Here is a 17,096-nt window from a genome sequence, read left to right as displayed (position 1 = left end):
TCCCGCAGGGCAGAGAATTTGGACTGCTCTCCAGTATCGAGAGGGAGGGGGAATGGTGTGGGGGGAGGAGAAGAGGAGTGCGGATAGGGTGAGGGGTGTGGGGGGAGGTGGCAATATTTGGGAGGAGGGAGGGAAATGGGAAACGGGGAGCAGGTGGAAATTTTAATTAAAATAAAAAAAATTAAAAAATAAAAGAAAAAAAATAAAACTTGACAGAGATATCTTGATGCCTGGACAGTAAACCAAAGTTCTTCTGAAACATCGGGAAATCCTTCTTCAGCCTACAGGCCCATAGTATCTGGCAGACTTTTCCATGAAGCAGTGAATTTGAAAGGCTGTTTTGCCTCTATTGGCAGTTTGTCAGTCACTTTCTTCTGTGTCCTGCAGAATGTCTGGAACATTTCATGAAGCAAGAACCCTGAGGACTCAGGAGACATTTTTATGGTGTTGGTTTTCTTCTACTTTATGCAAGTTACAGGGATCAAACTCAGGTTGCCACGCCTTGGTGGCAAAAACCTTTGCCTTTTGAGCCCTCTTATATTTTCACTGGAATAAGGGAATAGACTTCCTCCCTCATTCTGAAGAACCACAGAAAACGCCTTTTTCTTTTAGTGGGGCATGAGAATGTTTGCAGTTGGAGTATGGAAGGATGTTTTGCACACATTTTCTCTGTCTCTGTCTCTTCAGAAAACTGCCCTTGTTGAGGGGCCAGGTGTATGCCAAGTTTGCCTATTTAGTATTGGGAGTGATAAGCCAGAGAAAATGAGGGGGTTGTCTGAGTTTCCTACCAGACTCAGGCATTGAGGTCCAGTATGGTGTTTTCCAGCAGAAATTTCTTTTCAATTCTATTTTGTTTCTTATTGCCGTTTCCTAAGAGGTCTCTTCAGGTACTTAATGCTCTTTGGGCTTCCTCTCCTGAGAAGTACTTTATATGTTTATTATTTGTATATCTTAAAGTTTTTCTGAGGTCTATATTTGAACTTAATATGCAGCCCATGCTGGCCTGGGACTCAGGATCCTTTCCCCTCAGTCTCTCAAGTGCTAGGATTACAAGCATTTGCCACCAGTGTCCCGTGCTGAGCAATACTCTAGCCTGAGATGTATTTGAACAACATCAACTTTGATCCACTGGGAAGTGTACTTTGTGGTATACTTTTTCCCTCTTGGTAATTGTCTCCTTCTTGTTCATGGGTGATCTCTTGAGGCTGAGTGAAACTGGTGTGGTTGAAGACTGAGTCAGAGGAGCTGAGGGGGGATGCCCAGGAGAACTCTTCATCCAAACTGTAAATACCCATTGATGCAGAGTGACAGGGGGAGGACTTGTGTATTGTAGTGGTGAGCTGCGGGCCTCTTAACACAGCCGGGCTCATGGCTGCCTGGCTAGCTCATGCCCCAAAATAACGACACACACACTGTATTCTTTTAAACACTGCTTGGTCCATTAGCTCTAGCCATTACTGGTTAATCTCATAGCCTGCAATGAGTCAGATTTAGATGAGCTCTGTCACTGTGATCTCACATAGATAACCTATTCAGTGTTCACGTCCAGGACATTGAGTTTTAATTTTTGTCCTAATCTGATAAACAAAAAAGATGAGGAGAATAGAGGAGCCTGATGTAAGGCCTCAAAATGGATCATTTGAAAAGTAAGACTGCCTGCCTCCACATGTGCTTCCAACCTTTATTAGCAAATCCATCCTTCCATAGATTAGCTATACACAACCCAAGTGTCCAGCACACTACAAACCACAGTTTAAACCTAACTGCTTTTGATTTCTGGAACAATTGCTGTCCCATCAACGTCTCATAACAACACAGCAAGGTATGTAAGATTGCCCCACACACCCCCTTAGAGGAATTTCAGGACCCCAAAGAGGCAGCAAGTTATCTTTATAGGAAATCAAAATGTTTCTGCAGGGACAAAATGATGTACATTAAAAAACAGATTGGTGTACTCACTACGATTGTATGTGATATGACGCACACAGGATTTTGGTTCTGAATACTTGCTCCTCAGGAAGTTTTTGAGGTTGTGGAGAACCAGAACCTTGCTGGAGGAATTGGTGTCTGAAAGGATTAGCCTTGATGTATCAGGGCATCTTTCATTGGTCCCCAATGTTTACTGATTTCCTTACAGAGAACGAGAAGCCTCCAACTCCTGCTGCCATGGCTTCTGCAACATGAACAGTGAGAACTTCCTCCACACCCGGGTTGTTTTCATCAAATAAGAATGTGTAAGTCAAAAGCAATCTACCACACCAGTTTAGAATTATGATTCATAAAATGGTTATTTCTTTTAAGGGGCTCCTGCAACACACCTATTTGGAAATAGCAGCAAAATTTACCAGTATGTGACAAAAACCTATTTTAGTTTATTGTTTTCAGTCTTTCTGGAGACAGGATCTGATCTCTAGAGGGGTTTCCAGAAAGCCTTGGGGTGACCCCAACGAGGACCTTGGGCAGGTGAGCTGTGGGTGCTGCACTGTGCCATGTCCCTAGAAACTACGCGTGTATTGTCCCATAATCAGACTGATGACTATCTTGAATATCACCATAGAACTGATGTACAGAAAAGGATGGAGATATAGACAGGGACCCACATCAGAAAACTAGACTGAGCTTCCAAGCTCCAGTTGAAGAGCTGAAGGGGAGAGAATAAGAGCAAAGAACTAAGGAATACAAGGTCTTGGTCTACCCACTGAGACACTGTGTCTGAGCTAATGGGAGATCAACAAAACCAGCTATGCTGGGACTGACAGAGCATGGGATCGAAGTGGAAGCATTGAATGTGGCTGACAATTGGGGCAGAAAGAGAACCCAATGATAATAGCACTGGGATTTGTCTGTACTGCACATACAGGCTTTAATCGTTCATATTATATGTAGATGCATACCTTCCTCAATCTCGATGGAGGGGGCGCAAGGGCTTCCCACAGGTCAAGGTACCCTGTCCTCTATTAGGACTGGATTGGGAGTGGAGAGGATTTGTGGTTGCGTGAGTAGTTAGGGGGAGGAGGAAAGGAAGAGGAAATTTGAAATTTATTATTTATGAAGGAAGAAAAAATCAATAGAAGATAACCAATGGAGAGATGGTATCTAAGAAAAAAAAACTTTGATGTGATTTGTTGACTCAGACACCAAAGACTTTTTCAGAAATATAAGATACAGGGATTGAGTTGCTTGGGCAAGAGTGTGACTTGAGTAATTGGGAAGATGAGTGGACGCTTATTTTGGGTCCCCTGGTGGCTGTATACAGCTTTTGAGGAGCTGAATGCTGGATGTTTCTGTGGGTAAATAGGGAAGTAACAAGCTTGTGAGGGGATTTCTGACATAAGTAGAGCCTTGGTGATGTCACAAAGCCTTGATTCGTTGGGTAGCAACTCTGTTCCACTCAAAGCACTAATCTTCCATGATGGTGGGTTTATTATCCTCACAGTGCCTGAGGAGGACAGTTCAGCTCCTGGTCTCCACAACTGTTCAACACGCTTTTTGCACCTGAACATGTCTGGAAGATGGAATCTGTAGAGGTAGGACATTTTCTTTTGGTAAATATGTTTCCAAAGCAACTAAGACCTCTGTAGTACAAAAAAGTTTTCCTTCAACTGTCCTGCGGGTCCACCATTTCTGTTGTTACCATCTCCTATATTTGATAGCTGTGGGGATGGTGAATGCCAGCTATTCTTCCCACTTTATCTTTGCTAATAATATCAAATTCATCAATCCACTAAAATGGCAAAGCTCCTCTTTGTCCATAGGTGTTTTAAAAGATACTAATTATTTCTCAATGGCTGCTGTTGCCCAGAATAATGAGTCTTTCAGGTTGAAGTGGGTCTCAGAGTACTCACTTCCACAATGAAGACACAGAATGGCTTTATGTAATATACCTGGGTCTGGATCAGGAGACCCAATACAGAGAGCCAGTGGACTGGAGTGCCATGACTTGGGCAGGCTGTCTTGTTTGAGCCCCCTACCTATTAGCTTGATCTCGAAGGAGACGTGTGGATGTCCTTCGAATTCTTTGTTATCTGTTCAGATTTTTCTTACTCGTTTCGGGGATAGGCATACCTTCTCCTCTCATTGACTTAGTCAGTCAGAAAGTAGATTTCTCAGCTGAGGTCATTTGCCTTTGGGCAGCAGGAATGTGTCTCTGAGATTGCTATACTGAGCTGTAGAGAAAAATGTGCAAATTGTCCTATTTATTTCTTTTTTTCTTTTTTTTATTAATTAATTAATTTAATTATTAAAGATTTCTGCCTCTTCCCCGCCACCACCTCCCGTTCCCTCCCCCTCCCCCAATCAAGTCTTCCTTCCTCCTCAGCCCAAAGAGCAAGCAGGTTTCTCTGTCCTGTGGGAAGTCCAAGGACCACCCACCTCCATCCAGGTCTATTAAGGTGAGCATCAAAACTACCTGGGCTCCCACAAAGCCATTACATGCAATAGGATCAAGAACCCATTGCCATTGTTCTTCAGTTCTCAGTAGTCCTCATTGTCCATTATGTTCAGCGAGACCGGTTTTGTCCCATGCTTTTTCAGTCCCCGGCCAGCTGGCCTTGGTGAGTTCCCGATAGATCATCCCCATTGCCTCAGTGTGTGGGTGCACCCCTCACCGTCCTGAGTTCCTTGCTCGTGCTCACTCTCCTTCTGCTCCTCCTTTGGATCGTGAGACTTCAGTCCAGTGCTCCAATGTTGGTCTCTGTCTCTGCCTTCTTTCATCGCCTGATGAAGGTTAATATTCAGGGGGATGCTTATATGTTTTTCTTTGGGTTCACCTTCTTATTTAGCTTCTCTAGAGTCACGAATTATAGTCTCAATGTCCTTTATTTATGGCTAGAAAACAAATATGACTGAGTACATCCCATGTTCCTCTTTTTGGGTCTGGCTTACCTCACTCAGGATAGTGTTTTCAATTTCCGTCCATTTGTATGCAAAATTCAAGAAGTCATTGTTTTTTACTGCTGAGTAGTACTCTAATATGTATATATTCCATACTTTCTTCATCCATTCTTCCATTGAAGGACATCTAGGTTGTTTCCAGGTTCTGGCAATTACAAACAATGCTGCTATGAACATAGTTGAGCATATACTTTTGTTGTATGTTTGGGCATCTCTTGGGTATATTCCCAATAGTGGTATTGCTGGGTCAAGAGGTAGGTTGAACCCGAATTTCCTGAGAAACCGCCACACTGCTTTCCAAAGTGGTTGCACAAGTTTGCATTCCCACCAGCAATGGATGAGAGTGCCCCTTTCTCCACAACCTCTCCAGCAGAGGCTATCATTGGTGTTTTTGATTTTAGCCATTCTGACCGGTGTAAGATGGTATCTTAATGTTGTCTTGATTTGCATTTCCCCGATTGCTAAGGAAGTTGAGCATAATGTTAAGTGACTTTTGGCCATTTGAACTTCTTCTGTTGAAAAGTCTCTGTTCAGCTCAGTGCCCCATTTTATAATTGGATTGATTAACCTTTTACGGTCTAATTTCTTGAGTTCTTTGTATATTTTGGATATCAGACCTTTGTCAGTTGTGGGGTTGGTGAAGATCTTCTCCCAGTCAGTGGGTTGCCTTTCTGTCTTAGTGACAGTGTCCTTTGCTTTACAGAAGCTTCTCAGTGTCTGGAGGTCCCATTTATTCAATGATGTCCTTAGTGTTTGTGCTGCTGGGGTTGTACGTAGGAAGTGTTCTCCTGTGCCCATGTGTTGTAGAGTACTTCCCACTTTCTCTTCTATCAGATTCAGTGTGTTTGGACTGATATTGAGGTCTTTAATCCATTTGGACTTGAGTTTTGTGCATGGTGATATATATGGATCTATTTTCATTCTTCTACAGATTGACTTCCAGTTTTGCCAGCACAATTTGTTGAAGATGCTCTCTTTTTTCCATTGTATACTTTTAGCTCCTTTATCGAAAATCAGGTGTTCATAGGTTTGTGGGCTAAAGTCAGGGTCTTCTATTCTATTCCATTGGTCAACTTCTCTGTTTTTATGCCAGTACCAAGCCGTTTTCAGTACTGTAGCTCTGTAATAGAGTTTGAAGTCAGGGATGGTAATGCCTCCAGACAATCCTTTATTGTATAAGATTATTTTGGCTATCCTGGGTTTTTTGTTTCTCCATATAAAGTTGATTATTGTCCTCTCAAGATCTCTGAAGAATTTTGATGGGATTTTGATGGGGATTGCATTGAATCTATAGATTGCTTTTGGTAGAATTGCCATTTTTACTATGTTTATCCTCCCAATCCAAGAGCAAGGGAGGTCCTTCTATTTTCTGGTGTCCTCTTCAATTTCTTTCTTCAAAGACTTAAAGTTCTTGCCAAAGAGATCTTTCCCTTCCTTGGTCAGAGTTACCCAAGGTATTTTATGCTATTTGTGGCTATCGTGAAAGGTGATGCTTCTCTGATTTCCCTCTCTGCTTCCTTATCCTTAGTGTATAGGAAGGCAACTGATTTTTTGGAGTTGATTTTGTATCCTGCCACATTACCAAAGGTGTTTATCAGCTGTAGGAGTTCTTTGGTAGAGTTTTTGGGGTCAGTTATGTATACTATCATATCATCTGCAAATAATGAAAGCTTAACTTCTTCCTTTCCAATATGGATCCCCTTGATCCCCTTATGTTGTCTTATTGCTATTGCTAGAACTTCAAGCACTATATTGAAGAGGTATGGAGAGAGTGGACATCCTTGTCGTGTTCCTGATTTCAGTGGGATGTCTTTGAGTTTTTCTCCATTTAATTTAATGTTAGCTGTCGGCTTGCTGTAAATAGCTTTTATTATATTTAGGTATGCCCCTTGTATCCCTAATCTCTCCAAGACCTTTATCATAAAGGAGTGTTGAATTTTGTCGAATGCTTTTTCAGCATCTAATGAAATGATCATATGTTTTTTTTCTTTCAGTTTATTTATATGGTTGATTACATTGATAGATTTGCGTATGTTGAACCAGCCCTGCATCTCTGGAATGAAGCCTACTTGATCATAATGGATAACTTTTCTAATGTGTTCTTGGATTCGGTTTGCCAGTATTTTATTGAGAATTTTTGCGTCGATTTTCATGAGTGAGATAGGCCTGTAATTCTCTTTCTTGGTTGGGTCTTTGTGTGGTTTTGGTATCAGGGTAACTGTAGCTTCATAAAAGGAATTTGGCAATGACTCTTCTGTTTCTATATTGTGAAATACATTAAGAAGTATAGGTATTAGCTCTTCTTGGATGTTCTGGTAGAATTCTGCATTGAAACCATCTGGCCCTGGGCTTTTTTTGGAAGGGAGATTTTTGATAACTGTTTCTAATTCTTCGCGACTAACAGGTCTATTTAGATCGTTCACCTGGTCTTGGTTTAGGTTTGGTATATGGTACTTATCTAAAAAAGTGTCCATTTCTTTTGCATTTTCCAGTTTTGTGGCATACAGGCTTTTGTAGTAAGATCTAATGATTCTCTGAATTTCCTCTGTGTCTGTGGTTATGTCCCCCTTTTCATTTCTGATCTTATTTATTTGCATGTTCTCTCTCTGTCGTTTAATTAGTTTGGATAGGGGTTTGTCAATCTTGTTGATTTTCTCCAAGAACCAACTTTTTGTTTCATTGATTCTTTGGTCTGTTTTCTGTGTTTCTATTTTGTTGATTTCTGCCCTCAGTTTGATTATTTCCAGTCTTCTACTACTCCTGGGCGCGTCTGCTTCTTTTTTTTCTAGAGCTTTCAGGTGTGCTGTTAAGTCCCCAATGTATGCTTTCTCCGTTTTCTTTAAGTGGGCACTTAGTGCTATGAACTTTCCTCTTAGCACTGCTTTCATCGTGTCCCATAGGTTTGAGTATGTTGTCTCTTTGTTTTCATTAAATTCAAGGAAGACTTTAATTTCTTTCTTAATTTCTTCCTTGACCCAGGTGTGGTTCAGTAGTTGACTGTTCAGTTTCCATGAGTTTGTCAGCTTTCTGGGGGTAGCTTTGTTGGTGGCTTCTAACTTTAATCCGTGGTGATCTGATAAGACACAGGTGGACACTGATATTTTTTTGTATCTGTGGAGGTTTCCTTTGTTTCCAAGTATGTGGTCAATTTTTGAGAAGGTTCCATGAGCTGCAGAGAAGAAGGTGTATTCTTTCTTATTTGGGTGGAGTGTTCTATAGATGTCTGTTAAGTCCATTTGATTCATTACCTCCAACAATTCTCTTAATTCTCTATTAGTTTTCTGTCTGATTGACCTGTCCATTGGTGAGAGAGGTGTGTTGAAGTCTCCTACTACTAGTGTGTGTGATTTGATGTCTGCCTTGAGTTTTAGCAATATTTCTTTTACATAAGTGGGTGCTTTTATATTAGGGGCATAGATATTCAGGATTGAGACTTCATCCTGCTGAATCGTTCCTGTTATGAGTATAAAGTGTCCCCGTCGATCTCTTCTGATTGATTTTAGTTTGAAGTCAGTTTTGTTAGAAATTAGTATGGCGCACCTGCTTTTTTCTTAGGACCATTTGCTTGAAAAACCTTTTCCCAACCCTTTACTCTGAGTAGATGCCTGTCTTTGTGGTTGAGATGAGTTTCTTGCAAACAGCAGACTGTTGGATCCTGTTTTTGTATCCAATCTCTTAGCCTGTGCCTTTTTATTGGTGAATTGAGACCATTAATATTAAGTGATATTAATGACCAGTGGTTGTTAACTCCGGTTATTCTTACTGCTTTTGGTAGAAGAGTTTGTGTTTCTCCCTTCTTTGAGTTGTGCTGTTGAAGGGTCGCTAGATGCCTGGGTTATTGTAGGCAGTGTTTGCAATGTTGGATTCCTTGGGTTGTGATTTTTCTTCTATTACTTTCTGTAGGGCTGGATTTGTGGCAACGTATTGTTTAAATTTGTTCTTATCCTGGAATGTCTTGTTTTCTCCATTGATAGTGAACGATAGCTTGGCTGGGTATAGTAGTTTAGGTTTGCATCCATGGTCTCTTAGTTTCTGTAGTACCTCTATCCAGGACCTTCTGGCTTTCATGGTTTCCATAGAGAAGTCAGGTGTAAGTCTGATCGGTTTACCTTTATAAGTTACTTGGCCTTTTTCCTTTGCAGCTCTTAATATTCTTTCTTTAATCTGTATATTTTGTGTTTTGATTATTATATGGCGAGGGGACGTTTTTTTTTTTGATCCAGTCTGTTTGGTGTTCTGTATGCTTCTTGAATATTCAAAGGAATATCTTTCTTTATGTTGGGGAAGTTTTCTTCCATAATTTTGTTAAAAATGTTTTCTGGACCTTTGAGCTGTGCCTCTTCTCCTTCTTCTATCCCTATTATTCTTAGGTTTGGTCTTTTTATTGTGTCCCATATTTCCTGAATGTTTTGTGATGAGAATTTGTTGGTTTTGGTGTTTTCTTTGATCAGTCCCTTTATTTTCTCTATGTTGTCTTCAGAATCTGAGATTCTTTCTTCTATCTCTTGTATTCTATTGATTATGCTTGTTTCTGTAGTCTCTGCTCATTGGCCTATATTTGCCATATCCAGCTGGTCCTCAGTTTGTGTTTTCTTCCTTGCTTCCATTTCAGTTTTCAATTCTTGGACTGTTTCCATGACCTGTTTGATCGTTTTTTCTTGGCTTCCCAGGGTATCATTTACGTATTTACTCATTTCTTCAAACTTTTTGTTATACTTCTCATCCATTTCTATGAGGGAGTTTTTTACATGTTGTTTACGGGACTCTATTGCTTTCAAAAAGTCAGTTTTTTCCTCTTCTCCTGTGATAGGGTGTTCAAGTCCTTGTGCTGTAAGATCATTGGGTTCTGGTGTTTTCATGTTGTTTTTCAGATTGTTGGGTGAATTCTTGCCTTGGTGTCTGCCCATCTCCTCTTACCAATGCTATCTATTGGGTTTGATTTAATTGTAGCGGGGGAATCTGTTCTCAGTGCAGGCTTCACTGTTTCTTGCCCGCACTATCCTGTATCCAGTGCCTCCGCCGCCCGGGCCTGCCTGCCAGTGCCTCCGCCGCCCGGAACTGTCTGTGCGCCAGTGTTTCCGCCGCCTAGGCCTGCCTGCCGGTGCCTCCGCCACCCGGGCCTGCCTGCGCGCCGGTGCTTCCGCTGCCTAGGCCTGCCAGCCGGGCCTGACTGTCGGTGCCTCCGCCACCCGGGCCTGCCTGCACGCCGGTGCCTCTGCCGCCCAGACTTGCCTGCGTGCTGGTGCCTCGGCCGCCCGGGCCTGTCTGTGCGCCGGTGCTTCCGCTGCTTAGGACTGCCTGCTGGGCCTGACTGCCGGGGCCTCCGCCACCCGGGCCTGCCTGCACGCCGGTGCCTCTGCCGCCAGGACTTGCCTGCTTGCTGGTGCCTCTGCTGTCCGGGCCTGCCTGCACGCCGTTGATTCCGCCGCCTAGGCCTGCCTGCTGGTGCCTCTGCCGGCCGGAACTGTCTGTGCGCCGGTGCTTCCGCCGCCTAGGCCTGCCTGCACGCCGGTGCCTCTGCCGCCAGGACTTGCCTGCGTGCTGGTGCCTCCGCCTCCTGGACCTGCCTGCGCGCCAGTGCTTCCGCTGCCTAGGCCTGCCTGCCGGTGCCTCCGCCACCTGGGCCTGCCTGCGCGCCGGTGCTTCCGCCGCCTAGGCCTGCCTGCCGGGCCTGACTGCCGGTGCCTCCGCCACCCGGGCCTGCCTGCACGCCGGTGCCTCTGCCGCCCGGACTTGCCTGCGTGCTGGTGTCTCCGCCGCCGGGCCTGCCTGCGCGCCTGTGCTTCCGCCGCCTAGCTCCTATTTATTTCTTAAGAGAAAATTACAGTTAGGTAGCAAACCTGTTGATCAATATCTTTGTCTCCTGCACCACAGTTCTTCCAGAAAAGAGCCTTGACCTCATAGCCTCCCCTTGTTATCCTTGCAGGCACTCATGGTTGAGGCCACGACTTTGTTTCTGAATTAAACAGAAGGAAAGTTCTTTCAACCTAGAGAGTGGGCAGCTATGAAGCCCAAGCACAGAAAGATAGCCAAGAAACAGTGGACCAGGAGGTCAGTGGCCTATCTCATAAGTCTACAGACATGATGAAGATGCCTCTTAGTATGAGATGCATGCCACCTGTCCAGAAGAGGAATGGGTCATCTCTCCAGAAGCCAAAACTGAGTAGGCCTTTTGGGGCCCTGGAGAATATTGTCGGCCGCAGAATTTCTCATGGCTGGAAAGAAGCCAATGAACCAGTCACCCAGTGGAAAGCCATCATTCTAGATCAACTGCCAACAAATCCATCGCTCTATTTGTTGAAGTATGATGGGATAGATTGTGTCTATGGATTGGAGCTTCACAGTGATGAAAGGATTTTAAACCTTAAGTTCCTGCCTAACAACGTACCATCTCCTCAGGAGACAGACACTCATCTCTCAAACACCATAGTTGACAGAGCACTGAAACATACATTTGAGGGCACAAATGGCTCTAAGGATGACTGGAAGGGGATGGTCCTAGAGGAGGTGCCAATCATGAAGACCTGGTTCTATATTACCTACAAGAAAGATCCAGTCTTGTACGTTTACCACCTCCTGGTTGACTACCTTGAAGGCAACGTCCACATCATGAGAGGCTCTATGGAGGAGTGGACTGGGGTGGTCCAAGATGAGGTGCAGACCATGAAGACCTGTTTCTACATTACCTACAAGAAAGATCCAGTTGTGTACCTTTACCACCATCTAGATGACTACATTGAAAGCAACCTCCACATTATGCCAGGATGTCCTCCCATAGTTGTGAATTTGGAATTAGGCAGGGATTCCTTGGCAGGCAAAAGCATGCAGCACAACGAAAAAGATGGAACCCAAAAGATAGGTAAAATTATTTACCAAGTTCCCACCAAACCTTCCGTACATTTCATCAAGTTTGATAATGACTTCCATATCTATGTCTATGATTTGATGAAGATCTGTTAAAGTGAAATTCACAAATTTTGGGGGTCAGACTTAAAACTGTGTTTGGGGAACTCTTTTTTTCAGAAATACCTCAGGTCTTCTATTAATCCTGGTATCTTTCCCAATGGAATTTTTTCTTGCTCTAACAGAAAGACAGGCCTCAAAAGAAAACAGGACTTATGGTCTTTTCCACTTGGAGAGGGAATGAAGAAAGGAGATGCAGTGTGTGGAAGAGGACAAGATGGCTGTTTAGGAAACAGAGGAGAGTGGCCAAAAAGATGTATGATCTCAGAGAGGGATAATGCGTGAGGGAAAAACATGTCATATGGAAAGAATTGACATCGAGGTGTTGGGACTTAAGAGGATAGACAGTGATCATGAAGGGTCACAAATGTGTACTCAGAAGCAAAGAAAATTGGGTTTCATTTGATTAATGGTTTAATTCATACCATCTGGAAGTCACTGGGTATATTAACTCCACTGGAGCATGCTGAGTGACCCTGTTCCTCCTGCCTAAAGAAAAGTGTCTCCTCTCAGTGGCTCTTCTGTAATGGGGTGGACCTCAGGCTACCTACTTACTTTTGCCAGGCTTCTATCTACTACCTATTTTGTTATGCCTGGATTCTTTCTGTCTTGCATTCTCACAGGTCTTATGCATGCCATTCAACCCCTGTGAGTTCATTTAAACAATTGGCCTGCCTTAACTCTAAAACACTGTTCCCTTGTCATTGATCATGTTCTGTGGGATTTGGGCTATAAAACTCACAAACCGACTCACGGGCACCCAGGCTAAACTAGTAGTACATTAAATCACATTGGTGTGTGACATGCACAGATATGATGAATGCACCGAGCTCCATAAAATCAGTTACCTAGGGAATCAGTGATGTTAGGTGAAGTGTGTCAAAGACCGCACAAACCAATCAGACCCGAGAACACCAGTATGATATTGATGCCTGACTCCCATCATACAAGGATCCTGACATCTTTAACAGGGCAGTTTTGGTTCCTTCATCTTCAAAATCTTGGTTAGTAAGGTTGTAGGTGTCAAACTGCTATTCAGGGCCCAGCATGTAAGTCACCTGTGCCAGGTCAGGTGATTTGGCTACAATGTGGGTGAAAACTTGTACCAGGGCATGCTGGTACCCTCGCCCCTTCTTCTCCTCAACATCATCATCACTCTCCTGGGTGGGTCTAGAGCACAAAGAAGGCAAAATGGACTAAGCTTCCTCCTTAGTGGATAACCTTATCTACCCTCAATTTGGACTGACTTTCAGAGGGCATGCAGCACATTTTATCCTATTAGCCATCTCTTTCATTGGATCACTCACTTATCCAATGAATGATTGAATTTATCCATTCCTCCATGTCTCTATCTTCTTCAATCCCTTCTTCCATTTCCCCATGTCTTGTGTCTACAGGTTGCCCAGAGAAATCTACTATGTCTCTTCTGTTCTAGAAACTTTCATTTGTAAAGAACTTGCCCTCTCAGGGGTGGATTTTTCTGAGTTCTCTGTAGATGGAGGCCATATGAGGAGGAACAGAGGAGCAACCATGACAACACTTACGCAGTAGAGTTAGGCAGATTACAGATTGATGCCTGGCAAGCCTGTACAATGAGTCAGATTCCCATGAGCTCTGTCACTGTGATCTCACATAGATAACTCATTCAGTGTTCACGTCCAGGACATTGAGTTTTAATTTTTGTCCTAATCTGGTAAAGAAACCAAGATGAGGAGAATAGAGGAGCCTGATGTAAGGCCACAAAATGGGTCATTTGTAAAGGTAAGACTACATGCCTCCATGTGTGGTACTACCCTTCTTAGGAAATCCATCTTTCCGTAGATTAGCTATAGGCAACCCAAGTGTCCAGCACAATGCTAACCACAGGTTTGAACCTAACTGCCTTTGATTTCTGAAACAATTGCTGTCCCGTTAAGGTCTCATACCAACACAGACAGGTATGTAAGAATGCCCCACCATCACCTTAGAGCAATTTCAGGACACCAAAGAGGCAGCAAGTTATCTTTATTGGAAATACAAATGTTTCTGGAGGGACAAAAGGATGTACATTAAAAAAAAAAAAACGATTGCTGTACTCACTACAATTTTATGTGATATGGCCCACACAGGCTTCTGGTTCTGAATACTTGGTCCTCAGGAGGTTTTGTAGGTTGTGGAGACCCAGAACCTAGCTGGAGGAATTGCGGTCTGAAAGCTCAAGCCTTGACGTTTCAGGGCATCCTTGCACTGGTCCCCAATGTTTACTGATTTCTTACAGAGAACGAGAGGCCTCCTTCTCTTGCTGCTATGGCTTCTGCAACATGAACAGTGAGAACCCCCTTCACACCCTGGTTGCTCTCATCACATAGGAAGGTGTAAGTCACAAACAATCTCCCACACCAGTTTAGAATTATGATTCATAAAATGGTTATTTCTTTTAAGTGGCAAACCTTACAGATTGCCATGCCAGACAACAGCCCTCTGCAGGATGAGGAGAGGAGCCACTAGCTGGATGTGGTAATGGATGCAAGAGAGCAAGCTGAAGGCAGTTGCTCCATTTTGAAATAGATGGCCTTTATCTCAATTGCTATAGCCTGAAGGAGCAGAAAGAGCTCCTGCATCACACATATTTGGACATAGCTGCAAAATTTACCAGTATGTGACAAAAACCTATTTTAGTTTATTTTTTTCATGCTTTCAGGTACATGGCAGAGACAGGATCTGCTTCATGCATTTGTGTGACCAATGATTTCCCTTTGAGAAAAAACCCACAAACGCTCCCAACAACATCATCAGCATTCAACAACATGTCCATGATTTCTTTGCTTTGCCTTTGATTGAGCGGTAAATCATGCTGCTAGTTAATCTGTGCAAGCAATGTGAACTTCTCTGTAAATATATAGACAGAATTGACAGGTATCTTAAACATGTCAGGGGGTCACTCTGCAATGGAGTGGGTTAATCATCACCATGTGACAGTGACATATTTAAGATCTCTCCTTTCTCATTAAATCTCAGAATTGTCAAGATGTTATGTTTATGTGCAGACTTCTCAGGGTTTTCTCCCATTCATGGTTTCCATGGATGTTTGATAGTTACGCTTACATGTCTTTTGCCAGATTCTGTTAGTTTTTGCCATGCACTCTCAGCTCCACAACTTCTCCTGCCCTAAGATTCTAGTTCCAGGCATTTTAGACAATTGTGACTGTTGCACGAGTGTATCATGTTACGCCAAAATGATTTGGAATGTTATTTAGCCTGAGTTTTAACTTCCATCCCTGAGTTCATTGACTTTCCTTGACCATCTTTCTTGGGCCACTGAGCTGAACTACTAGGGGTTTGCTCCAGTTACTTCTCCATGCTGAGACAGCCTACACTCTCAGTACTACTGTGATAGTGTTTCTCTAGCAAGTATTCTTCTCAAGATAAGAAGAAATTTCAATATTATAATCCATCTGCTGTTATTGTGTCTTAAACACACAAACACACCCCCATAAGTTAATGCACACACACTGTTGATATCTCAACTTAGGGTGCCGTTCTGGGGTTAGTAAGAGGCTTCTCTCTAGAGGGATTCCCAGAAAGCCATGGGGTGATACCAACAAGGACCTTGGGCAGGTGAGCTGTGGGTGCCTGCACTGTGCCATGTCCCAAGGCACTACGGGTGCTTTGTCCCATAATCAGTCTGATGACTATCTTGAATATCACCATAGAACTGTTGTACGGAAAAGAATGAAGATAAAGACAGGGACCCACATCAGAAAACTAGACTGAGCTACCAAGCTCCAGTTGAAGAGCTAAAGGGGAGAGAATAAGAGCAAAGAACTAAGGAATACAAGGGCTTGGTCCACCCACTGAGACACTGTGTCTGAGCTAATGGGAGATCAACAAAACCAGCTATGCTGTGATTGACAGAGCATGGGAGCAAGTGGAGCATTGAATGTGACTGACAATTGGGGCAGAAAGAGAACCCTATGATAATAGCACTGGGATTTTTCTGTACTGCACATACAGGCTTTAATCGATCATATTATATGTAGATGCATACCTTCCTCAATCTGGATGGAGGGGGGGCAAGGGCTTCCCACAGGTCAAGGTACCCTGTCTTCTATTAGGACTGGATTGGGAGTGGAGAGGATTGGTGGTTGCGTGAGTAGGGGGAGGAGGAAGGGAAGAGGAAATTTGAAATTTATTATTTATGAAGGAAGAAAAAAATCAATACAAGATAAACATTGGAGAGATGGGATCTAAGAAAAAAAAACTTTCATGTGATTTGTTGACTCAGACACCAAAGACTTTTTCAGAAAAATAAGATACAGGGATTGAGTTTGTGGGCAAGGGTGTGACTTGAGTAATTGGGAAGATGTGTGGCGGCTTATTTTGGGTTCCCTCGTGGCTGTATACAGCTTTTGAGGAGCTGAATGCTGGATGTTTGTGGGTAAATAGGGAAGTAACAAGCTTGTGAGGGGATTTCTGACAGAAGTAGAGCCTTGGTGATGTCACAAAGCCTTGATTCGTTGGGTAGCAACTCTGTTCCACTCAAAGCACTAGTCTTCCATGAAGGTGGGTTTATTATCCTCACAGTGCCTGAGGAGGACAGTTCAGCTCCTGGTCTCCACAACTGTTCAACAGGCTTTTTGCACCTGAACATTTCCGGAAGATGAAAACTAGAGAGGTAGGACATTTTCTTTTGGTAAATATGTTTCCAAAGCAACTAAGACCTCTGTAGTACAAAAAAGTTTTCCTTCAACTGTCCTGCGGGTCCACCATTTCTGTTGTTACCAGCTCCTATATTTGATAGCTGTGGGGATGGTGAATGCCAGCTATTCTTCCCACTTTATCTTTGCTAACAATATCAAATTCATCAATCCACTAAAATGGCAAAGATCCTCTTTGTCCATAGGTGCTTTAAAAGATACTAATTATTTCTCACTGGCTGTTGTTGCCCAGAATAATGAGTCTTTCAGGTTGAAGTGGGTCTCAGAGTACTCACTTCCACAATGAAGACACAGAATGGCTTTATGTAATATACCTGGGTCTGGATCAGGAGACCCAATACAGAGAGCCAGTGGACTGGAGTGCCATGACCTTGGGTAGGCTGTCTTGGATTGAGCCCCCTACCTATTAGCTTGATGTCGAAGGAGACGTGTGGATGTCCTTCGAATTCTTTGTTATCTGTTCAGATTTTTCTTGCTCGTTTCGGGGATAGGCATACCTTCTCCTCTCATTGACTTAGTCAGTCAGAAAGTAGGTTTCTCAGC

This window comes from Chionomys nivalis, unplaced genomic scaffold, assembly GCF_950005125.1.
Source record: "Chionomys nivalis unplaced genomic scaffold, mChiNiv1.1 scaffold_28, whole genome shotgun sequence".
NCBI classification, from domain to species: domain Eukaryota; kingdom Metazoa; phylum Chordata; class Mammalia; order Rodentia; family Cricetidae; genus Chionomys; species Chionomys nivalis.
The sequence above is the reverse complement of the archived record's forward strand: the minus strand, read 5'-3'. Positions refer to the sequence as shown.